Source organism: Gavialis gangeticus, unplaced genomic scaffold, assembly GCF_001723915.1.
Source record: "Gavialis gangeticus isolate Ggan-Ray unplaced genomic scaffold, GavGan_comp1, whole genome shotgun sequence".
NCBI lineage: Eukaryota > Metazoa > Chordata > Crocodylia > Gavialidae > Gavialis > Gavialis gangeticus.
The window spans coordinates 15,284,482-15,307,170 of NW_017728991.1; the positions used below are offsets into that span (position 1 = coordinate 15,284,482).

The 22,689-nt window shown below is 49.6% G+C and overlaps 1 protein-coding gene across 1 annotated transcript in view; it reads left to right on the plus strand.

Annotated features, from left to right (window-relative positions):
• The window catches only part of LOC109296065 (melanin-concentrating hormone receptor 1-like), a 31,162-nt gene that overhangs the window by 1,113 nt on the left and 7,360 nt on the right, over positions 1–22,689 (plus strand). The window lies entirely within an intron of this gene.

Below are 22,689 nucleotides of genomic sequence, written 5' to 3' on the forward strand. Positions count from 1 at the left end.
TCCTCTGCCCCGCAGCTCCCGCGCGCAGGGCCGCCGGCTCCAGCCTCCACCTGCTTGGCGCTCGCCCCCGGGGCCCGGGCTCTCCCTCCCTCCCTCCCTCCCAGGCGGGCCCCGCACGGCCACTCCCACCCTGCCGGCTGCTGGCCGCCCCGCTGCCTGCCTTCCCCTCTCCCGCAGGAGTTTTGCCCGCAGTGGCCCCGCTCTCTGTAACCAGGCTGAACTTGGCTCCTTATCCAAGAATAAGGAACCGGGACCCAGGAATAAGGGACCAACTTCAGCCTTGTCTCTCTACCAGGTTGGAAACCGGACTTGCCCGCCCCTCCTCCAGAGGGGTTGGCTGGACCCAGCTGGGTTTTAGGTTGTCTTGGTTAAACACCGGCCACCTGCACTCCCAAGCCTGTGGCTCAGGGGAGCTGGGGGGGTTGCACCGCTGTCCTTCCCTTTGGAGTTGTCCTGCCCTGTACATGCAGTGCAGGGCACCGGCCTCCTTCCCCAGCAGCCTCCTAGCATTGCGTGTGCGTGTGTGAGGTTTGGGCCCCGATCCTGGAGTGGCTGTTGGGGTAGGCAGAGCCCCTGGCACAGGGGTGGGCAATTATTTTGGGCGGAGGGCCGCTTACTGAGTTTTGGCAAGCCATCGAGGGTCGCGTGACAGGCATATTAAAATTAAATATTAATTTCCTAAATTTTTTAGGTGCCCCATGGGCCGGATAGAATGGCCTGGCGGGCCGCATCCAGCCCGTGAGCTGCATTTTGCCCTCCCCTGCCCTGGCAGGATGCAGAGTTCACAGCGCCAGTCCCCTGCCATCGCTCATGGCCCCGGACCCTGCACTGTAGGGACTTCAAGGAAGTTTGTGGGATGGCCCTGACTCTCCATAGACAGAATCATAGAAAATGAGAGCTGGGAGGAACCTTGGGAGGTCATCTAAAGCAGGACCATCCCCAACCATCCCATCCCAGCTAGGGCTTCATCTAGCCAGGGCTTGAAAGCCTCCTAGGATGGAGAGTCCACAACTTCTCTGGGTAACCTGTTCCAGTGCTTCAGCACCCTCCGCATGAGAAAGTCTTCCTAATATCTCACCTAAACTTCCCTTTGCTGCAAGTTGAGCCCATTGCTCCTTGTTCTGTCACCACTGAGAGCAGTCCAGCTCCATCCTCTTTGGAGCCCCCCTGCAGGGAGTTAAAGGCTGCTATTCAATTACATTGTTAATGCCCAATCACATTCAAAGCATACGCTGTTTCTAATGGCTCAACCCAGAGGCTTCTGGGGAAGTCATGAGACCTCAGGATCAGGCCCTGTGAAATGACACCGATTATGGTGTATTCAGCATCTGAAATTGAGAGGAAAATGGCAGGGCTTGATGAGGAGGAGGATCAGGAGCTCTGGGACACACCCTGCCTCTTCCTTCTGAATAAGGAGATTATTATGCACGTTTGATGACAAATGCCATCACTTGATGGCTGCTATTCTGAAGCGTGACGCTATAAGGAATCTTGCTAGGGAGCAACATGAACTTAAAGGTTTCATTATTCCTTGCATGATTTTGCCAGAGCGTATAAAGCGCGTTGACATTTATAATAATCCCTTGAATTGACGTAGCACCTTTTGTCCTTTTAAGGATCTTAATTAAGCTTCACAACTTCCAGGGAAGCAGATAAACCAGCTTTGCAAATGGGGATGCTGAGTACTGATTTACTTGTGGGGTTTGTACCAATGAGGAAAGTTTCCACCACTATAGTTAAACTGAAACAAGCCCTTCTGTAGATTCAGTTATATGGGGACACGGGAACCTTACGCTGTGACAGTGTATTTCCTTTCCTGTTAGGGACTAAGCTATGCTAGTATAATGCACCTTCAGACTGGTGTAACTGTGCCCCCATCTCCCGCCAGAGGGATGCATCACTTTATACCACTGTGCTTAAAGCAATATAACTTTTGCATGGAGACAAATTCTAAAGCACACCAAGTCAGGAGCTGTATTTTTAAAGCAAGCTGTTGATTAAGTACCTGGCCTGATTTGCTGAACCTCAACCATTCCCAGTGAAGTCTATGAACACTAAGGCCAAGTCTTTGTGTTCCTGACTTTATGTATCCAAGTTCAAAAAAATGGACTTGAGCTGCTTGCCCAAAGTCCACAGCAGCTCCAGGGGAGAGCAGGGATTAGGCGACAGTAGTTCTGATTTCCTATTAGTAAACCACACAGAATTTCACTTAACCCTTGGGGATTAAATCTGTCTATTTTGTGATCATTTAGTGAAGAGAGCTATTGCTGTTCCTGCACATGGGACTCTCTACACGCAGAGGACATAGGATTATGATGTCTGATTTACAGCATCCATAGTTCAGATTCCAAACCGGGACGATCAGCAGTCAAGACAAGCCACATACTCCCTCTCCTGCACGGTCAGCTCATTTTTGTTCTTTCTGGGTGGCAGGTGAGAGCTGAATGCACCTCACTCCTGTGCTTCTGGAGGAAAAATACATACCAGACCCAGCTAAGAGCTCACCCCAGCCTGAGTCTGCACTTTCTCAGGGCTTGGATGTTAGAAGTGCAGCTCCCACTGACTTTGGCCAGAGCTGTGGCTACTCCATGCCTTTGAGAATTTGGCTTCCCCTGAGTTCTGGGCGTCTGGGACAGTGCAGCTCAAACTGAATCAAGGACTTCCATAAGCTCTAGCTAATTTGGGTCAATGCAGCCATCTAGAGGCGAGTACCAGTACTATCTCCTCGCTGCAGGATAATGCCAGGGGTTCAGAAGTCACTTGTGGCCGGCTTGTCTGAGGGAGATAGGACTTCCCACAATATTTTGCTATCTGCAAACCAAGAATGGGGGCTTGAAGTTAGCAAACATCGTTGCCCAGGGTCAGCATGGCCACAGATTTGCGCTTCCCATGCTGGACACCCTAGAAGCACAACTCTGCTATGGACGCTACAGGGAACTCCATGAGCACTACAAGGCCCATGACACAGAGCTGAGCACCTGTGAGTGAATCTAAGCATATACCCCTCCCAACCATTAACGGAAGCTATGAAAGGAGCTAAAGGCACCAGCCCTTTAATCTGACCCACCCCTGGTCACTGGCTAATGCAACCCTCAGCTGTCCCAAAAGCAGCAAACAGCCCATACGCAGGGCTGCAAGATTTCCTCTTGGCGCAGCTACGCTTGTCAGTTTTTCCATAGCCCCACAACTTTGGCAGCTGATTTATGCCCTTAGCTCATCCCTGTTGCCCCATTGGTCTCAGTAGCTGCGTATTGCTCTGTCCTCTCCCGGGATTATTCCCTAACACTTTATTTTTCCCTACAGTCAAAAGAAAATGATGTATTTGCTCTCGGAAAACAAAAGCCAGCCCTACTGGCCAAGAGCAGGGTGCCCGGGGCCCTGCAGATCACCTCCAGCTGTCACAGCTGGCCCCAGGGGAGAGCAGCGAGCAAGAACAAGCTTTAAGTGCAAAGTGCAAAGCTCAGAAATCTCTCCTGTTTGCTAAACGTGCAATGTCTTGGGCTATTTTAGCTCCGCCTAGCGGCCTGCAGGAGCCCAGGAGATTAGGATGAGGGCTGAGAGCAAACTTCGAAAACATTTTAAGTATGTTATGAAATAGCCTGACAAAGACGCACATTTTTTTTTTCAGGTTCAGCTCAGACACAGTCCTGCTCTCAGAAAAGCCTCTCTGTGAGCTAAGCCCTGCAGTAAGCCTCAGGGCTACCTGTGCTTCAGAGGGGAGCAGGAAGGGACTGGGGAATTCATTTATTTTTGCATTTAAATCAAATCCTTTCTTATAACCAGGACTGGCTGGGAAGGCAGGAGCACCACTCAGCCAAACAGACAGATTAAGGGCACTGGCTGAAAATGCTGATCCCCCCTCAACACCCTGAAAACAACCCATTGCAGTGTCACAATGAGCTGTCACAACAGCCATAGTCCAGGAAGAGATTGAGTGGGTGGGATAAAAAGAGCCCATTAGGGGAACCAGTAGGACTTCTACCTTTGTTTTTTTTTTAAATCCTTGCCATTTGCTGCCTTTTTGTCTATTCCAAAGACAAAAAGTGTCCTCTCCAGTATTATTATGACTCTCCCCTCCCCGCCACATACAACATCTTTGGGAGCTTTAGAGACAGACGCTCTACACAGTCACTGCCTTCTCCCTAAGTTTGGTGGTGCAATGTTGGGAGGAGAGAGCCCTCTGGGACATTGCTGAGGTCAAACTCGGGCTCTGACACCTCTTCAAGCCCTCGGTAAAGGCAGGAGAGAGGTGCTAGCCTTCCAGTGGATGACTGGTCCTATGTATTTGCTCAGATTTAAAGAAGAAGCCCATGCAAAGCTCTAGGCACGCATACTATTCACATTTCCTAGAGGAACCATAAGATATGGTCAACTGCCCTGTCAGTCGAACCATAAGATGTGGTATAAGATAGGTCAACTGGCCTGTCATCAGTAAAGCACTCCTGACTCCACCTAAACTGGCAAACCTTGTCTCTTCCCAACAGCCCCAGTGAAAATCTAGTTGAGAAGCTATTATAATACAGCCTGCAAGGGACCAGCTGGGCTTGGTTTGACCAAGCGGAGGGAGTAAAGTTCAGAAGGAAAGCTCCTTTTCTGAAAATCCCTGTCCCAGAGGAAGGCAACCATGGACTGGCAGTTCAAGTGTCCCAATAGACAGATTCAAACCCTTCACTGGCCTGTGAGGCCCTATATGACCCCTTCCCACCATCTCTGTGCTCTCATCACCCTCCTCTCCCCCTGTGCTCCTGTCTCTGCACGCTTTCACTCATGGTGGCCCCATACCTATGGCTTCATCAAGGCCTCACCCTTCTGCAAAACCTCAACTCTGGCAGGGGCTCAGCCCGCCTTCCCACCCCAACCATCTCCCCCCACCCTTTTCTTCCCAACTGTCCCACCAGTGTGTGTTTCTAATCTCATTTGGGGTTTGACCCTGTGCCTGATGAAGCCAATGGCCAATCCCTTATTGATAGGCAAGGATGAAGGCTCAGCCCTGAGGCTCTAAGGTCTTCAGGGAAGAACTTATTTGTGTAGCACCCAGATGCACTTGCTACACCAGTGTCATTTGTAAAAGCCCCTCTGCAATAGGCACTGATGGACAGAGATGCCCAGGTCTAAATGGGCAGTGGAGATTGAGCTCCTCTCTCAGGTCCCGGCTTGGTTAAGAGTCCAGGTTAAAAGTGAGTCGTGTTGGTTGGACAGCTTGCCTGGCAGCTGTGGATAAAAGACTCAGCTCCCTGGGGAGTCAGTCCAACCCCAGCTGATAAAACCAGCAACAGCAAGGGAAGGAACCCGGGCAGGAATTCTCCCCAGCTTAACAGGTTTCCACGTGGGCACCAAGCTCTAATCCCCAATGAGCCCCGAGCTGGCTCATTGCTCTCTGTCCCATGTGGGGGAAGCATTTCCAGGAGTTGAATGTTTGTAGATGTGGGTTAGAGCCAGTCCAGTAGATGCGACCCCCACCCGCCCCACCAAGCCACATCCATTCCAGCCACTTCTCACAGCTCAGGTGGGCAGATTGCACGGGGGTGAGTCACAGCACCAGTCCTGCTCTCCTGATGGCCAAAAATAGCCCTGTTCGCTCCAGCTGTGCAGGACTCCACTCAACCCCAACCACTGCACAAAGTTTGGACGACTGCTCTCTGGGGAACCTGAGGCAATACTTCAGTGATGGGCACTAATGGAAGAATATAACTAGACAGTCATCTTGGTGACAAGGATGGGGAGCTGCTTCCATCCACTTCACAGTGGTGTTGAAAGTTTTGCTTGGGAAATTGGTGCCCAGCTAAAGGCTTGTAGAGCAAAAAGTCATTCCCCTCCCACACCACCCACTGCACCTCTAGATCCAGCACTGTACTCTGCCCTTTGTCATGCTCTAAAGCAGGGGTGGGCAAAATGCAGCCCTTGGGCTGGATGAGGCCCGCCAGGCCATTCTATCTGGCCCATGGGGCTCCTAAAACATTTAGAAAATTAATATTTATCTGCCCCTGGCTGCCTGTCATGTGGCCCTCGATGGCTTGCCAAAACTCAGTAAGCAGCCCTCCACCCGAAATAATTGCCCACCCCTGATCTAAAGCTATCTGGAACTTCTCTGCTTCGCTGCAGGCAGGATTCTGGTTCCTCCGGCCAAACTTGCATTAAGAAAACCAGGCCAGGATCATCAGAAGTATATTCTGAAACCCAGCTCTGCTCAAGGGAACCAAGCACTGCTAGCAGGCACTCCCGAGTGTATGGCAGGCACTTTGGCAGTTAACTGACCATGTCCCTTGGGCATGGACTAGACCCCCCGCGCTCCAGCTGCTGGCTCCATGTTGCTCTACAAGTCTCTCTGCTCAGACTCACCTTGCCATCACAGCATATCTCTGGGACTTCTTTCTCTCTGATTTTGCTGTTCTTCTCTGCCTGGCTTTCTCCTTGCACTACTCATCTGTCAGTCTGTCTGAGTCGACAGTCGTTTGCTTCTCTCCCTATGCCTTTCTTTCCTTGCCTTTCTTTCCCTCTGTTTCCCTTGCTCACTCGCTCTCTCAGGAAATTAAAGATAATCCCCCCCCCTTTTTTTTTGCTGCCAGATTCCCTGTTTAACATTCCCTGCATGTGCTTGCACTGATTCAAAACAGGATTAGACATTCTGTTGCTTTGATGTCAGTTGGGTTTTGCACTGAAGGCAGAGACGGGGGGAGAGAAAATGTCTATTACTGAGCCTCGCAGGTTCTGCACATCCAGTTCCACCGGTTGTCCAAGTGAAGGTCAGAGGCAATTATCTGTAACCCCAACAATAAAGGCAGGGTCCCCTTCCACTTGCATTAGTCTGAAGGAGGGACAGAGAAGCTTGCCCTGATCCCGTGACACGGCATCCAGCCACTCTCCATCCCCGTGCTGTTTGTTATTGCATAAGCCGCTGGCTTCAACTCCCAATTCTGTTTTCATGAGGTACTTTGGGGGCTTATCAGCTCCTGTTAGGAGGCGAGGTTTAATTAATCATATGAAAACATGACTTGTTGGACTGTCGGAGGATATTGTAAGCTACAGCCACCACCCAGCAGGGTGCAAATATACCACCAAACGTCACTTTTGGCAGAAAGAGCTGCCCCTCGAGACGTGTACAGGCTATATATGCCAGGGTTTACCCTGTGGCCTCTGCAAGAGGAGCAGAGACAGGAGCAAGCATTCTGGGATTACACATGGAAGGTAGTTAAGAAGCAAGAGCACATCTGGGTTTTTCTAAGCCCGCTACTGCCCATGGAGAGGCCTGGTGGGAGCTAGCTGTAGTTACACCTCTTCACATCAGGCCTGAACTTCTCTTCAGGGCCTTCCGCTAGGAATATGCAGCTAGGATCATTCTCACTGGCCTAAATGCCCTGTTAGTTCATATAACTGAGCCTGCATGTATCAGGGTAAATCTACAAGAAGTCTGTAGGCTGGCAACTGTGAGGAGTTGTGTGTGAGCTTTGTCTTGCATTGTCTGTAAGGAACTGTTCAGGTGTTATGATGTGATTGTCCTGCACTCAAGCCACCACTTGTGGGGTCTCCACTTGGGGCCAGCAATATCAGAAATAGCTCACAGCACAGTAGGATTAGAGAGGAGGGAAGATCCTCTCTTCAGCATGAGCGATGTCACTTATTTTCAGCCCACTCCAATCTGACACGTCCTTGGTCCTGTTTCTGGGGATGATACCTTGATTTATTCTCTTGTGCTGTGTGTCTCCCTCACCCTGGGTTATGGTCAGATCTTGCACTCTAGGCCTGGGTCTGGCTGGAAGAGCTGCTTTCCCCAGTACCACAAAGGAAGTTTTCATTCTTTTAGATTTCATAACTGAGCCTGCCCTGCCCTGACTTCCCTACAGTCCAGACCCTGCCTTCCAAGGTGGAGGATAGTCTTTAGTTTCTGTAGGTGCAAGAGGCCCCATCACAGGTTGAAAGCCATGGGCAGATCTTCTAGGTTCTTACATGGGTGACTGGGGCCTCCCAAGTCTGGTGGGGCACCAGATTGCTGATGGGGGGGACAATAGTGGACTGGGGGGGCGGGGTCCCCCAGCAGCCAATTGATGAGCCAATGCACTTCCAGTTTCATGGCTAGCACTTCCAGGGCATGCACGGCTTATCTCAAGGGGTGCACATGCACTCACATGCACCCCCTACATGTCACCAATGGGTTCTTACTTGATTAGAGTGAGCCCACTCCTGTTCTCACTACCATAAAGAACAGCTGTACCATTTATTTTAACATGTACGTTGAGCAGAAGGCAGGGTCAATGCGTACCTTCCAGACTAGCTAAGACCTATATAAAGCATAAGCTTTCATGAACTTGAGCTCACATCATCAGATGCTGTGGTGTGCTCAAGTTCACAAAAACATGCTTTCTATATATCTTACGTCGGAAGATCAGCGGGTACGGACGTGGGTCTTTGCATCCTGTTGACATTCACTGGCCTTCTTCTTTTCCAAGGCCAGTGCCAGTTGGCACAGCTGGGTTGGTCTTCCTCGCTCTTATCTTGCCTGCCACGACTTTGATGACTTAATTAATGGGGGGAGGGGGGTGACTCCCCGACCTAGCGTTGACTGGCACTTGCCCCAGGACCAGACCAGGTATGCAACAAACGTCTTTGCAAAAAAGAATAAAATTAACAAAAAACTTGCTGTCTGTACAGTGTTTCCTCTCCTGCTGCAGGGAACTCAGAGGCAGCCTCTCTCTTGCCTCCTGCCTACAACCAACAAGTGCTTGATCACTGGAGTCGCGAGCAAGTGGGATTGTTTTGTTTCTCCTTTCACTTGTGATAATTGACACCACGCTGGCTTAACTGACTGCCCACGGCAATCGATTACCGCAGAAATGTCTCTCTCTTCTCTTTTTTTTTTTTGTTTTTAGGTGTGAGCTCCTCCGAGCTCACAAGACCCAGCAGGTCTCTTGCCCCATTCCTGGGGACTTCAGTTCCAGGCAGCAGATGGGTATCTACCCTATCTGCCTGCACTGTCCTCTCCTTGTCCTCTTCTCCTTTCGTCCAGTCTCCTGGGGCCGGAAATAGCCCCCGGCCACTTAATTAAGCCAATCTATCTCACCCGGCGAGGTGATAAAGTGGTGCTGGGGTGGGTAGGGAGATCCTGTTGCACCGTGGTCCTACCGATGCAGCTGGGCAAATTCCTTGGCTAGGGGCCCACTCCCAGTAAGTACTCTTGGTCTCTTCACACTTATTGAGTTAGTCAATAAGGTGCACCTCTCCCCTACCTTCTGCCTGATTTCAAACTAACACAGCTAGTACTTCTCTCTACATATGCTGCACCCAAGAAACGGAGGTCTAGTTTGCATTCAGACCTCCCATAAGAGCCCAAACAACTCCATCCTGAGCATGACTAGTGCTGGAGATGGGAGTGCTGGTTCCAGGAAGCACCTGGGGAATTCTAGTATTCCAACTACAATGTTTAGGGCCTCCTGAATAAGGCAAGGGCTCTTCCCCAAAGCATGCAGGGATATGTCACTTCCCAAATAGTGCTCACCTTCTCCTGATATGCCACATCCCAAATAGTGCCCACCTTTTTGGGCACATCCAGGTAGACATGTTGCCACTCGCTAGTGACTGGCTCTGGAGGGAGTGCAGGTGGCCCTAGCTTGAAGGAGCTCCTTTAAGCATATTCCCCGGAAGGCTCTTACACATTTCCATTTGCCTCTGTCCTTGTGCTAACCCATCCAGCCTCATTCCACTGGGACACTGCTCCTTGCTACTGGCTGGCGTTGTTTTACTTAGCTCCGTGTTCCCAGGGCTATTCACAGACCATGGAGAAAAGAGCCCCAGTGCTCCGCAAGCTCTTCTAGCAACCACGCAGGCTGTAATTCATTTTGCCCAGCACTCACACAGGCTTGATTAGTGCCTGAAATGAGCTCCATCTATCACAGTGGAGTAAAGCAGATTAACTCACAGCGTGCCCGCCTCACGTTGATCCCATTCTCCGGGCCTCCTGATTAATGGAGCAGCCTGTCAGGCCAGGAAATGTGAGTATCCAAGCCGGCTTGCAATGAAGAGAAATATGGATGTTCAGTGCAGAAACAGGTCATTTCTGCATGTGTCAGCCTAAGTGCTACCATCTGGACCTCACGGATGTGCACCTGTTCTGTCGGCTCCCATCTCCTGCTCCCCTATCCTACATGCTCCCATCTCTGCTTCTCCCCTCACTGCATTCATCCCTCTCCCCATTGCCCACAGTCCCTGTGCTCATGCTCTTTCCCTGCAGTCCCCTTTCTTCCCGCTCCCTTGCCCTACACAGCCTCTCTTCTGAGGTCCCTGCGTGGTGATCTTTGAATTAGACACTAAATATCATCCCAACACACTAGCATTTTCCTAGGGGGTGACCGTGTCATGGATCAGGGCCTGTGGACGTGCCCACTGCTCCCATAAACTTTGAGAACTCTGGGCCATCAGGAAAGGGGCCTTCTGGGGAGATCGCAGCCTGCATCTCAGCCCGCACTGCAGGAACTGCTGGTGTGATGTTGCTGCTCATTCTCCACAGCTGTGCAGCATGAGGCACAACCTGCTGAGAAGAGCTCTCCCATGGCAATTTGCATTCCCTGAGGAATCGGGATGGCTCCCCCTTTCCCGCAGGTCTGGCTCGGGGGCGCACCTCTGGAATTTGGCGCCTTCATAGCATACACGTGAGTTCCGGATACAAGAAGTATTTCTCTGAAGCACCCAGCCCTACTAGCCGCATGCCACAGGAGCAGGGTAAGATGGCAGAGTGAGGGTCATGCAGTCAGTATTGGGCTTTGGCCTCTGAAACCCAATCTAAAGCCTGTGCTGATCAGTAGGAGTCTTTTGATCTAGTGCAATGGATCAGTGGAATATGACCCCAAGTCTATAGCTTTGCAGGGGGTCCCTGCTTTGCTTGCCTCTTCCCAGAGCACATACACATAAAGTGGATCCTTTGGACTAATGATGGTGTCTGGAAGAGCTCCAGCCTCCAACCCTACCTCGCCAGTGAGGTTTCATTGAAACCTCTTTCCTTTCAGCTCCCTCCAGCGTGGCTTCTGCAGCAATCAGTTGTTTTATTTTTTTAAGTGGAAATTATTTCTCATTTCCCTTCACAATCGCAACACACATGGGAAGAGAAGGGACAGGAAGGAGTTCCTGAGAGATGAAAGAGCAGGATTGCAGAGAGGGCTTCTGCTTTGTTATCCCCTGGTGCAGCTTAGAAAGTCTTTTCAGAAGCTGAGTTTAATTAAGTATTTTTTTTCCCTACAAATAAGTTTTTCTTCATAAAAGGAAGCAGGGGTCTTGAGTTAGAGTTAACTTCTCTGGTTGGCTAAGAACACTGTGCACCATCTAAGCAATGCACATCAATAGTAATGCTTAGTTCTTGCATCCTGCTTTACATCGGGAGATCGGAGAGCTTTGCAAAGGTCATCAGTACCATGATCATATCTTACAGGTGGGAAAACAAAGGCACGGAGAAGGGAAATGGCTTGCCCAAGGGCATTGAGTAAGCCAGAGGCAGGGGAAGTCAGGTCTCCTAAGTCTCACCTCAGTGTCCACTGGGCTACACTACCTTCAAATGGCTAGTGACAGCCTGTTATGTAGGGGGACTGTCCATTGAGGGACAGAAGGTGTCAGAGGATAGCAAAGGACCCAGCTTTTTCACTCGTCATGTCAGCCACATCTCTCTTCTTTCTCTTCTCCATCCTGTCATCTGAACCCAGTTCCTTCTCCTGCTCCTCCCAGTTGCTTTATGTCCCCTCATAAGCCTTTTTCTAAATAACTCCTCGCTTCATCTCACCCACCCACGTTCCAATCCACTTCCTTGCCCAAACTGCAGCCTTCTCCAGTCGCAGCCATGTCAGAGTTAGCAGTCCCTACAACTTCCTTGCAGAGGTAGGACAGTCAGGGTGTTTTCCCACAGGCCTTATCCACCTGGCTTCTTGAATGGGGCCTTTCATACTAAGAAGTTATGTCAAGTGAGTAACTCCCTGCTCCCATGAATACCCCCGATTCACAGAAAGGCAGTGGTTGAACATATGGCTGCTGTGACTGCCGGCAATCCCCCATCTGGTGCCCAGAGTGATTGGATCAGGACATAAGCCCCAAGGGAGGCAGGTATTGAGTACAGCAGCACTGGTTGTTGGCCACTTCACTTCCATGATAAATAGTCCACCACATGTTAGTGTAATGGGGGAGTTATGGTGGAGTGTTAGGAATTGCAGAGTCTAAATCTACCCTAGTCACCTTCATCTGTTGCGCTACAGACTGAGACACTGAAGAACTGGCATTTTGGGAATGTAATATTTTGGACTAGTAGTCACAACGTTACATGTCAGTGGGCTCCGTTTCTCCTCTGATCTGCACACACAGCTCTGGGTGATACTGGGAAGTTGCTCAGATGTAGGCTGGAGACTAGTAACTCCCCATGTAAATCAGGAGGAAAATCAGTGGAGGCAGAGCAGCTTCTGTGCTGCAAGCAGGGAGTCAAAGGTGTACAGGGACACAGGACATGCCTTGGCCCAGGACTTCCTGGACCACTGAGTCCAGTGCCCAGCTATTGCAGGCAACTTCATCATATAATCTTGTTCATTAACTTGTTAAGCTCCATCTTAAGACCATTTTGGCTTCTTGCTCCCACCACTCCCAATTGACGGCTGTTCCAGCACCGTGCTCTCCAAGGGTTAGAAACCTTTTAATTTCCAGCCTCAGTTTATTCATGAACAGTTTATACCCCATCTGATTTTGTGCCAACATTACCTGTCAGCTGAAATAGCAGTTCTCCCTCCCTGGTGCTCACTTCCCTGATATGTCTATAGGGAGCGATCATATCCCCTCTCAGCCTTTGGCCAAACAAGCCTGTTTTTAATCTCCTCAGATCATTCCAACAGCCCTTCTCTCCACAACTGTGCATGGTATTCCAGCTGAGGTCTTACCGGTGACTTGCAGAATAGCATTAGACCACTTTATCTCCTCCAGAAATACTGATCCATCCTGGGTTGCACTGGTCTTTGTTGCAGATGCATCACATTGGTGGTTCCCAGTCATCCTGTGATTGAGTAATATGCCAACATCTTTCTCCTTCTTTGTCTTTCTGAGTAGCAGACCTCCAGCTGAACGCGGAAATTCTTGATATCAGTTCCCAAGTATCGGACTTTGCACTGTATCTCATTAAATGTCATCCCATTTCTGTTACTCCAGTCCTCAAGGACATCTGGTGCTTCCCAGCAATAGTCTGATCCTCTTTTGCACTGATGATGTTTCCCAACTTCAAGCCATGCACATTTCATAAGCACATTCCTACCTCTTGTGCCAAGCTCATTAATGAGTATGTTAAATACAACTGGTCCTAACATCAATCCTTGAGTATCTTAGAATCTGTCTATGACCTGATAGCTTCCCTTCCAGCACAACCCTGTGGTCACCTCCTTTGAGGACAGTTCCTTACTTACCTACCAATGTTTATACTAATCATGACCTTGTACAGCTTAACAAGTCTTTTCCCATATGATACCAAGCCAAACACTTTACGGAAATCTAGCCAGGATCTAGCCCAGGAGTGGGCAAAATGCAGCCTGTGGGCTGGAAGCAGCCTGCCAGGTCATTCTATCCAGCCCGCAGGGCCCCTAAAAAATTTAGAAAATTAATATTTGTCTGCCCCTGGCTGCCTGTCATGCAGCTCTCTATGGCTTGCCAAAACGCAGTAAGTGGCCCTCTGCCCGAAATAATTGCCTGCCCGATTCTAGACCAAAGAAATGCTTGCTCCTGGACCAACAGGGGTTCTAGAAAATCCGTTAGTCCACCTCTTTTTTTTCTCCCTGTCTTAAATATAGGCGCTTTGTTTGGTATGCTCCAGTTTAGATGGTACCACTACCTATGTGACAGATGTATTAAAAAGTCTTGCTCCTAAATGTGCAGTTTCACATGCCAGTTCTTTCAGCACAGCTTGATGAAATCTATCCAGCCCCCCTGACACGACACCTCAACCTGGTTGAGCTTTGCTTTTGTCTTGATTGTTGTTATTCCCACTCCTCGAGTCCAGCCTCATTCCAAATAGCCACCCTGCCCACGTTCAACCTCACGATCCGAAACTGAGGCAAAGTATTTGTTGCATTGCCGCACCATACTTGGATGACTTTTAGTTTTGACCCTGTCATCACCCTCAGTGACCCCACTTCTTTATTTCTTGGGCCTGTTTGCCCAATTGTACATGGTAAGACTGGACTTTTCGGGCTTTGAAGGAGTTAAAATTACAGCCTCTTCTTTGCATTAATGTCTGTTCTCATACATGGGAAGTAAAGTGACTAACATTTTACCTGGGGGCAGTACCTGCCTCCCTCAGGGCTCCTGCCGATTCATGCCACATCCTGATAGAGCTCTGCAATTCCTTATCTTGACAGCAGAATTTGTCTATTTTGCTGAGCACACATCAGTATCCCCGACCTTAATGAGATAGCTACAGTGACGGCAGCACAGGCTAGAGGCCTCTCCATTTCCCCGTGACACTGCAGGCGCTGTGTGCTGCTCCTTGTTATTTTTGGCTGCTTTTTTGTCTTTGGGATGCTTTAACCTTTAGCAAAGAAAACAAAACTGCAGAAGCTGGTTGCCTCAGACTTGGGCTGGCTGCAGTCTGCCGGGAGCAGGCCCTGAAGACTAAAGCCTCAAATTAGCAGCTTGAGACTGGAATGAGCAAAGAGCTGACCAGACAGCTCGAATCTTTCATTCCAATGGCAGGAGCCTGCGGTGAAGGAAGAGGCGATTATCTGGGCTCTGATGAATGCCCCTTTCGCGTTAATTAACTAGATGCTCGGCTCAGATAGTAAGCGGTTTAGGCGATCGATTAGTCGATCTTGTAAAGACATAAGGCTGCATTACGTTTTAGTGGAGACAGGGAATGCTTAATTCATTAATTTGTAGGAGTGTACAAACATGTAAGATGAAGCAGGATGGTCTGGGAGGCAGAGAACCTGGGTTTATAGAGAGCAATCATATCCAGAGAAACCTGAATTTTTCTGCCTCAGACTTGCTGGGTGGTCTGGAGCAATTTACTTAACTTCACTTGTTTTCATTTTCTCATCTATTAGAAGGCTTCCCTAATGCCCGGGGATGAAGCAGGCAATGTGAATGAATGAGTTAAAGTGCTTGAAGACTCTTGGCAGGCAAGGGCTGAAAAAGAACAACGTATTATTATTACACAAAGACGGGCATGCCCCTCTGTTCAGAGTGGGCAAAATTCATCCCTGTACTAGGGGCCAGTGTACTGGGTAAGTCCCACTTTGATTAGAGAGGTGTTTCACCCGAGTTGGCTTTCTGCATGTGGGTGAATTTCAACCATTGTGTGCATTTGATCAATTAAAAGAAAAATGGTAGTGATTAGTGATAACACTGTGGGGCACAGTCTTTCAGATTTTGCTTCCTATGAGCTGTGAACTCAGGGGACAAACTGCATAAGGATTTGCTTGCTAGATCGCTTACTTAGTTTCATAGTGCTTAGGGTCGGAAGGGACCTAAACAGATCATCGGGTCCGACCCCCTGCCCCGGGCAGGAACAGGTGCGGCAGTCATATCACCCCAGCCAAATATCTGTCCAGCTTCCTCTTAAAGACCCCCAAGGTAGGAGCAAGCACCACCTCTCTTGGGAGCCCATTCCAGAGCCTGGCAGCCCTAACTGCAAAGTAATGTCTCCTGATGTCCAGCCTGAACCTGCTCTCTAACAATTTGTGGCTGTTATTCCTAGCAACCCCGGGTGGTGCCTGGGGGAACAGAGCCTCCCCCAATTCCTGCTAGTTCCCCCTGGTGAGTTTGTAAACGGCCAGCAGATCCCCTCTCAGCCTTCTGTTGTGGAGGCTGAATAGGTTCAGGCCCTTTAGCCTCTCCTCGTAGGACCTGTGCCGCTGCCCCTTGACCATGCGAGTGGCCTCCTCTGGACTCTCTCCATGTTGTCCACATCCCTCCTGAAGTGCGGTGCCCAGAACTGGACGCAGTACTCCAGCTGCGGCCTGACCAGTGCCGCATAGAGGGGGAGGATCACCTCCCTGGACCTGCTCAAGATGCATCTGTGGATGCACGACAAGGTGCAGTTGGCCTTCCTGACTGTGTCCTTGCATTGGTGACCCATGTTCATCCTGGAGTCAGCAATGACTCCAAGATCCCTTTCTGCCACCATGTTGACAAGAAGGGTGTTCCCCAGCCTATAGGTATGTAGCTGGTTCTTTCTCCCTAAATGCAGCACCTTGCACTTGTCTGCCTTGAATTTCACCCTGTTTTCATCCACCCACCTCTGTAACCTGTCTAGATCTAGCTGGATTCTGTCCCTCCCCTGCAGCGTGCCCACCTCGCCCCACAACTTGGTGTCATCAGTGAATCTGGACAGCGTGCTTTCCACACCCACATCCAGATTGCTGATAAAGATGTTGAACAGTACAGGCCCCAGGACTGAGCCCTGGGGGACTCCACTGCCCACATCCCTCCAGGTCAAAAACAGCCTGCCCACCATGACTCATCTAGCCAGTTTGCCACCCACCTGACTGCGTAGGTATCAATGTCGCCGTCACTTAGTTTTTTTAAGAGAATGCGGTGGGAAACTGTGTCAAAGGCCTTCTTAACGTCCAGGAAGATGACATCCACCCCAACACCCTCATTCAGGGACTTTGTGACCTGATCGTAAAAAGAAACTAGGTTGGCCAGGCAGGACCTGCCCTCAGTGAACCCATGATGGTTGCCCCTGAGCATTACCTCCCCTGCGGGGCCCTTGCAGGTGTGCTCCTTGATAATTTTCTCAAAGGTCTTCCCAAGGACCGAGGTAAGACTGACTGGCCTATAATTGCCAGGGTCCTCCTTTCTTGTAAATGGGGACCCATTGGCCCTTTTCCAATCCTCTGGTACCTGGCCAGTGCCCCACTATGACCCCTGCCAATTCCCTTAGCACCCTCGGGTGAAAAGCATCTGGATCTACTGTTAAGTCTATAAAATGCCTATTAAAGTCATATTTAAGCCAGTGATCCACCATTCATACTCATCAAGTCTCATGTTACCTGCAAGATCCTACACTGTTACTTGTGGCTACAGGAAATTAGAAGTGAGTTGACAATGCGAACAAAGCAGCGCATTATTTGCTCCATTTTGTTGTCCAAGGATCAGCTCACTGGGGACCACTGAGCTAGGTGCTAAACAAACATTTCCTCTCAGAGACCCGGTATGTTTAAATATGTATTTGGCAAAACAACCCAGAGAAAAATGTTCAGCACTTAAATAAAGTGGCCTTTGCCACCCTCTCCTGCCTGAGGTGCTGCAGTCTTGTTCCTGTTGCATAAGGCAGGATCTCCCAGTGGGACGGACACAGGAAACGCAGCTTCCCATGGGAATGTAAGAGACTCTAGGAGCTAAACTGCTGTTAAATTAACCAGCCTCATTTCCTGGTGATAGATTTTGCCTTGCAACTACTTTGGAAGCATCTGCCTCCCTTATGCATTCATGTTTTTGTGTCTGAGCTTGCATCATTAGCAATCAAGATGGCAGTCCTCCCCTGATTGATCATTAATTCGTGACTCTCTCTTTTAATTTAAGGACAGACAAGGTTCTTTGGGTGAAGCTGATGTCTTTTATCCTACACCTACACCTACACCTCTTTTAATTTAAGGCATGTTTCCGTGTGGTTAGTGACTTGATCTTCACTGCCGTTTGGTCAAGTGGTTAGTTTAACTCATATACTACATTCCACTTTCTCTCAAGGCCTCATCCCTACTATTCCTACAACAGATTTCCAACCAAGTTTTGCCTGCAGGCTCACATGCATGGAAAACTGCTGTCTCACACTGGCCAGACAGATAATGAGGTGGTTATTCTGATGGCTCCTATGACTGGCTATGAATTGTGCACATACCGAGACAAGGCTAACACATCAAGCGTCAGATGCTTTTCATGATCTTGTCCCCTTTGTTCTCCAGCCCCATAAAGTCCATCCATCTGCTGTGGCTTCCCTGCTAGGCTCTTTAGGGCAGGCACTTTCATTTACTGTATGGTACCTAGCAAAAGAGGGCCCTCATCTGACAGAGGCCTCAATGTAAAGGATTCCCATATTTTTGTAGGCTGTGCCTGATTTTGTGCTGTGATCAGACCTGATGAAGAATGCCTTGCATTAAAGCCTTGTCTAAATGTATTCCAACTACCTAGCTGGTCCTATAAAAGATATAACCCCAAAACATTCTTGCCTTTCACACATAGCACTCACCTTTAGTTCAGAAACCAGCTGCTAGAAATTGGGGTATGCATTATAAGTGAGAAAATGTGGTGATAGCAGTTGTCTGCAGGGGGAAAGCAAAAGTAGCACTGCATGTCCTTCATGGGGGGCAGTACAATGAACATGCTGGGCTCCCTGGCTGCTGCTGCTCAGCCACTTACTGCTACTTACCAGCACTTTCAAGGAAAGATTTTTTCTCCTTTATTCTGTCTGTCAGAAACAACGTGCATAACCTATTCAGGGGCATGCTATGCAGGAGAAATTATACTAACAATATAAGCAAGAGATGAGGATAGTAAAGTGAATATGAAAGCCAGAGCATGATGTTGTATGTATATATGGACGTGGCCCCCATGCACTGGGTGATCTCAATGTGTGACTTACTGTGCTCCTCAGACCTGAGAAGTGGGAACTGCTGTTTCTCTTCAATGTTGTGACTGTTTAATAAGTGAATAGCAACAGGGGTGAGGGCAAATGCAAAAATAATGCTTTGACTGGAAACCTGCTGAACGGGAAATGTCAGACTCCCACTTTACAGGAAAGCTGGTATCTGGAAGGAAAGCACTTCCCCGTATTGGAAAAGGATTAAACAAAACCATGCAAAGGTATTTTCAGCACAGAATGAGAGTTTCCACTGGGGGAGTGAGTGTGCAACAGTTATTGTGCTTGAATGTGCACCCCCTGGCTTACTTTGCACTTGCTTCCCCATGTGGACAAGCCTGAAGTCATTAAAACTGCACCTAGGGCTTAGAAAAGAAAGTTTTTAAAGAAAAATATCTTCTCTCTGAAAAATGTCACTTCCCCATAAGACCTGTCAGCTCCAAGCAATCTCGTAGCCTAGGGGCTCAGACTGGGCACCTCTCCCTGGCACCCACTCAAGGTAAAATTCTCCAGACACACCAACGCAAAGTCACCGACTGTGGTGGGGTCACAACTAGTGTGGCTAAGAGGAGGATACAAGAAGCCTCCAGTTCACAAGGTCCTGCAGCACATTGGCGAAGTGCATGTCACAGCACCCCTTAGTGGCTGGCCCACTACAAGATAACAGCCTACTAGTGCTGCCAGTTAATGGCAATATACTCCCTTGGCTTAAGTAGTAGGTCCACATTGACAATGCTAGGGTCAAACCCTGCCATGACCCATGAAGTAGGTCAACACAGGCAGCAGGCAACAAGGGCATGCCTGTAGCCTAATTTTAAGTGGGAGCAAGCATTCCTGCTTTCATGGAAATAGGCTTTTCTCTGGAGCTGTAGGGAACAGGACTAGGAGCAAGGACCTCAAGATGAAGCAGAGGAAATTGAGGTTGGAAATGAGGAGAAGCTTTCCGCCTAGAAGGGTGATCAACCACTGGAACAGGCTTGAGCAGGGTGCTAGATTAGATGACCTCATGAGGTCTCTTTTAGCCCTATTTCCCCGTGATCCTATGATCTAAGGTGGTGAGGGTCAAGCACCTCTAAAAAGCACCCCATGCCTCTGACTGTACCTGGGGGAGATGTGAGACTTCTGGCAGATGGATCCCAAGTCTAGCATTACAGACTCACAGAAGTTTAGGGCTGGAAGGGACCTTGTGAGGTCATCAGGTCCAGCCCCCCTGCTCTGGGCAGGAAAGCCTGCTGGGGGCAAATAACTCTAGAAAAGTGTGCGTCCAGTCTCCTTCTGAAGATCTCCTGCACCATGCCTGCTGGGAGTCTATTCCACAGTCTGGCCACACGAACTATGAAGAAGTTTTCCTTATATCCAATCTGAAACCTTCTTCCAGGGGTTTATGACTGTTGCTCCTGCACTTTGGTGAATAGATGTTCGCCTAGCCCCTGATGCTCCCCCCAATATATTTGTAAGCTGCCACCAAATCCCCCCAAAGTCTTCTCTTTTCTAGGCTGATCAGTCCCATATCTGTCAGCCTTTCCTCGTATGGCTTGTTCTTTGGGCCTCTAATTGTACGAGTGGCTCTTCTCCGGACTCTCTCAAGCTTCTCCACATCCTTCTTGAAGCGCGGCTCCTTTCCTTTCCACTCCACTCAGAAGCAGAGCAGAAGCTGTGTGGTGTTGCTGGAGTTTTTGTGGGCTTTCTGACATTACATCATGTTTCTTTCATGCAGGAAATGCTCAAAGGCACAAAATGATCTGTCTACCCTAGTAATATGTGGTTTACCAAACCATAATGGAGGATGCCACCCCATAAATATATCCTGGGGCTGGAAAGAGAAAACAATTCTCGTTCCTACCTTTAAAAGAGGTCACTACAGCGTTCTGCAACACAGCCATTGCTTTTTACAGTGCTTACTGGGTTTTGTTTGGTGATTTTTTTTTTGGACAAGCTAAAATTAAAGTAATAAAAAAAAAAAGCCTTGGTTCAGGAATCAAATCATCTGTGACATAAACAAGAACAGCAGCGATAAGTGTTGAATTCATTACAGTGGAAAATATCTTAAATTTGGACTAACACATAGAGAGACTGAGTCAGAGGGAGGTGAAGGGAATCAATGGAGGAAACGGGCATGTACATAGTTTTCAGTGGGTAATTTGTCTGGTGTCTTGACATCCCACAGCCATACGCTCTGAAATCTGATAGGGGCTTTTGCTCTGACTCATTGATGAAAGGGGCTCATGTGTGAGGGAGAAAAATCTATATGGCAACCAAAAGAGCAGAACAATTTGAGAGACAAAAACTGGTCATATCAAAATGTCAGTAGTGGCTGGAAAATGACTCATTTTATCCAAGGGGACATTGAGCTCAGTCTCAAGCCACATGAGGATCATGGGCAAAACTAACCCAGTTTTAGTGAAGCATGTGCCTGGCTGAGCCATCTGCACAGGATCTCAGCTGCAGGGCCAGCAAGGCATGGGCTAATTTGTGGCTTCTTGAGCTGGAGGCCGCAGTGGCTGGGGGAGGGCTGGGTAGCAGTGGGAGGGAGTCATGATCGTTCTGCCCCTCTGCCCTGGGAAGGATGAAAGTCCAGTAAGGTGAAATGAAGAGAAAGTCAACAGGGAGTCATTATTTACTCTCTCTCTCTCTCACCAGATAAGAACTAGGGGTCATGACATAAAACTGGGGGGTCGTGAGGTTCAAGCAAACAAGGAGTTCTTCACACCAAGCATGGGACTCGTTGCCACCAGGTGTGATGGGAGCTGACCCTTTAGCCAGTTTCAAAAGGGGACTGGACACATTCTTGGGGGAAAGGGGCATCAGTCACTGTTGAGAACAGCAGGCCTTTGAATCAGGTTTCCTAGTCCTTAAATGCTGGAGGCTGCAAGTGAGAGAGGAGCAGTGGGGAAAACCTTGGTCAGACCCAGCTGACTCCCTTTCAGCACCTACTCTCTGCTCTGTGACAGGCCTTCGCTATGTCATTCTGAGACACGAGGCAGAGCCCACCAGGTAGAGCTGTAACCCCCTCCCCGGTGATGGGGGTCACTAAGGGCATATCACTGATTGCTTGGTACTGCAATAAGACAAAACAGGGATAAGAGTAAAGGTCATAGGCTCCAAACAAGTGCACCGAGTGGGGGGGGACAGTGAGCAGAGCACACCAGACCATGCCCGCTAGCTCTTGAATGAGTCCACACAGCCAATAAGCACTGACCAGTGACACTCTACCAGGACACTCGAATGGATGAGTGACAGGAAAATGGCCCTACAGTCCTCGGTCGTCCTCATGGCCTGTCCTCCTGGCCAGGGTCTTCCTTCCTGGTTAGGAAGATGGCAAGCTTGGCCAGGGCCAGAAGGAGGTTGGCCAAGAGGTCCTAGGACTTGGTAGGGCTGCACACATTAGGCTTGTCTACATGAGACTCTTAAAGCACAGGAGACTAAGTCCATGGCGCACCAGCATATCAGCACATCATGGCAAAACCCCTGCTAATGCACTGTTGCACCACAGAAGTAGTCTACTGTGCATTAAGCATTGCAAAAAGACTGTGTGCCATTGCACCTGCTGCTGCACATTCATGTAGTGCAGGGGCGGGCAATTATATTGGGCAGAGGGCCGCATACTGAGTTTTGGCAAGCCATCGAGGGCCGCATGACAGGCAGCCCAGGGCAGATAAATATTCATTTTCTACATTTTTTAGGGGTCCCACAGGCCGGATAGAATGGCCTGGCGGGCCACATCTGGCCCCGGGGCTGCATTTTGCCCAGCCCTGCTGTAATGCCTCATCTGAGAGGTACTAAACTTCAAGTGCAGCAGCAGGGGCACACGAGCGCACATGTAGACGCACCCGCTGCGGCTCAGTCAAGCCGGGAACCTGTTGCCACCAGACACAGAGTTCAGCCGGATGCAGCCTAGGGATCGGGGTACGGGCCTGGAGGGAAGGGGCCCCGGGCACTATTGAGCACGGCAGTGCGGGGCACCAGGGCTGGGGGCTGCAAGTGCGGGTCCTTCTCCCTTTCAGCCTCGGCTCTCTACCCCGGGCGGGGCGGGGCGGGGGATACGGGGCTACGAGCCCAGCAGTGGCAGCTTTTTGTTCCGATGAACCGGGGGGGCTGGGGCACGGCGGGGA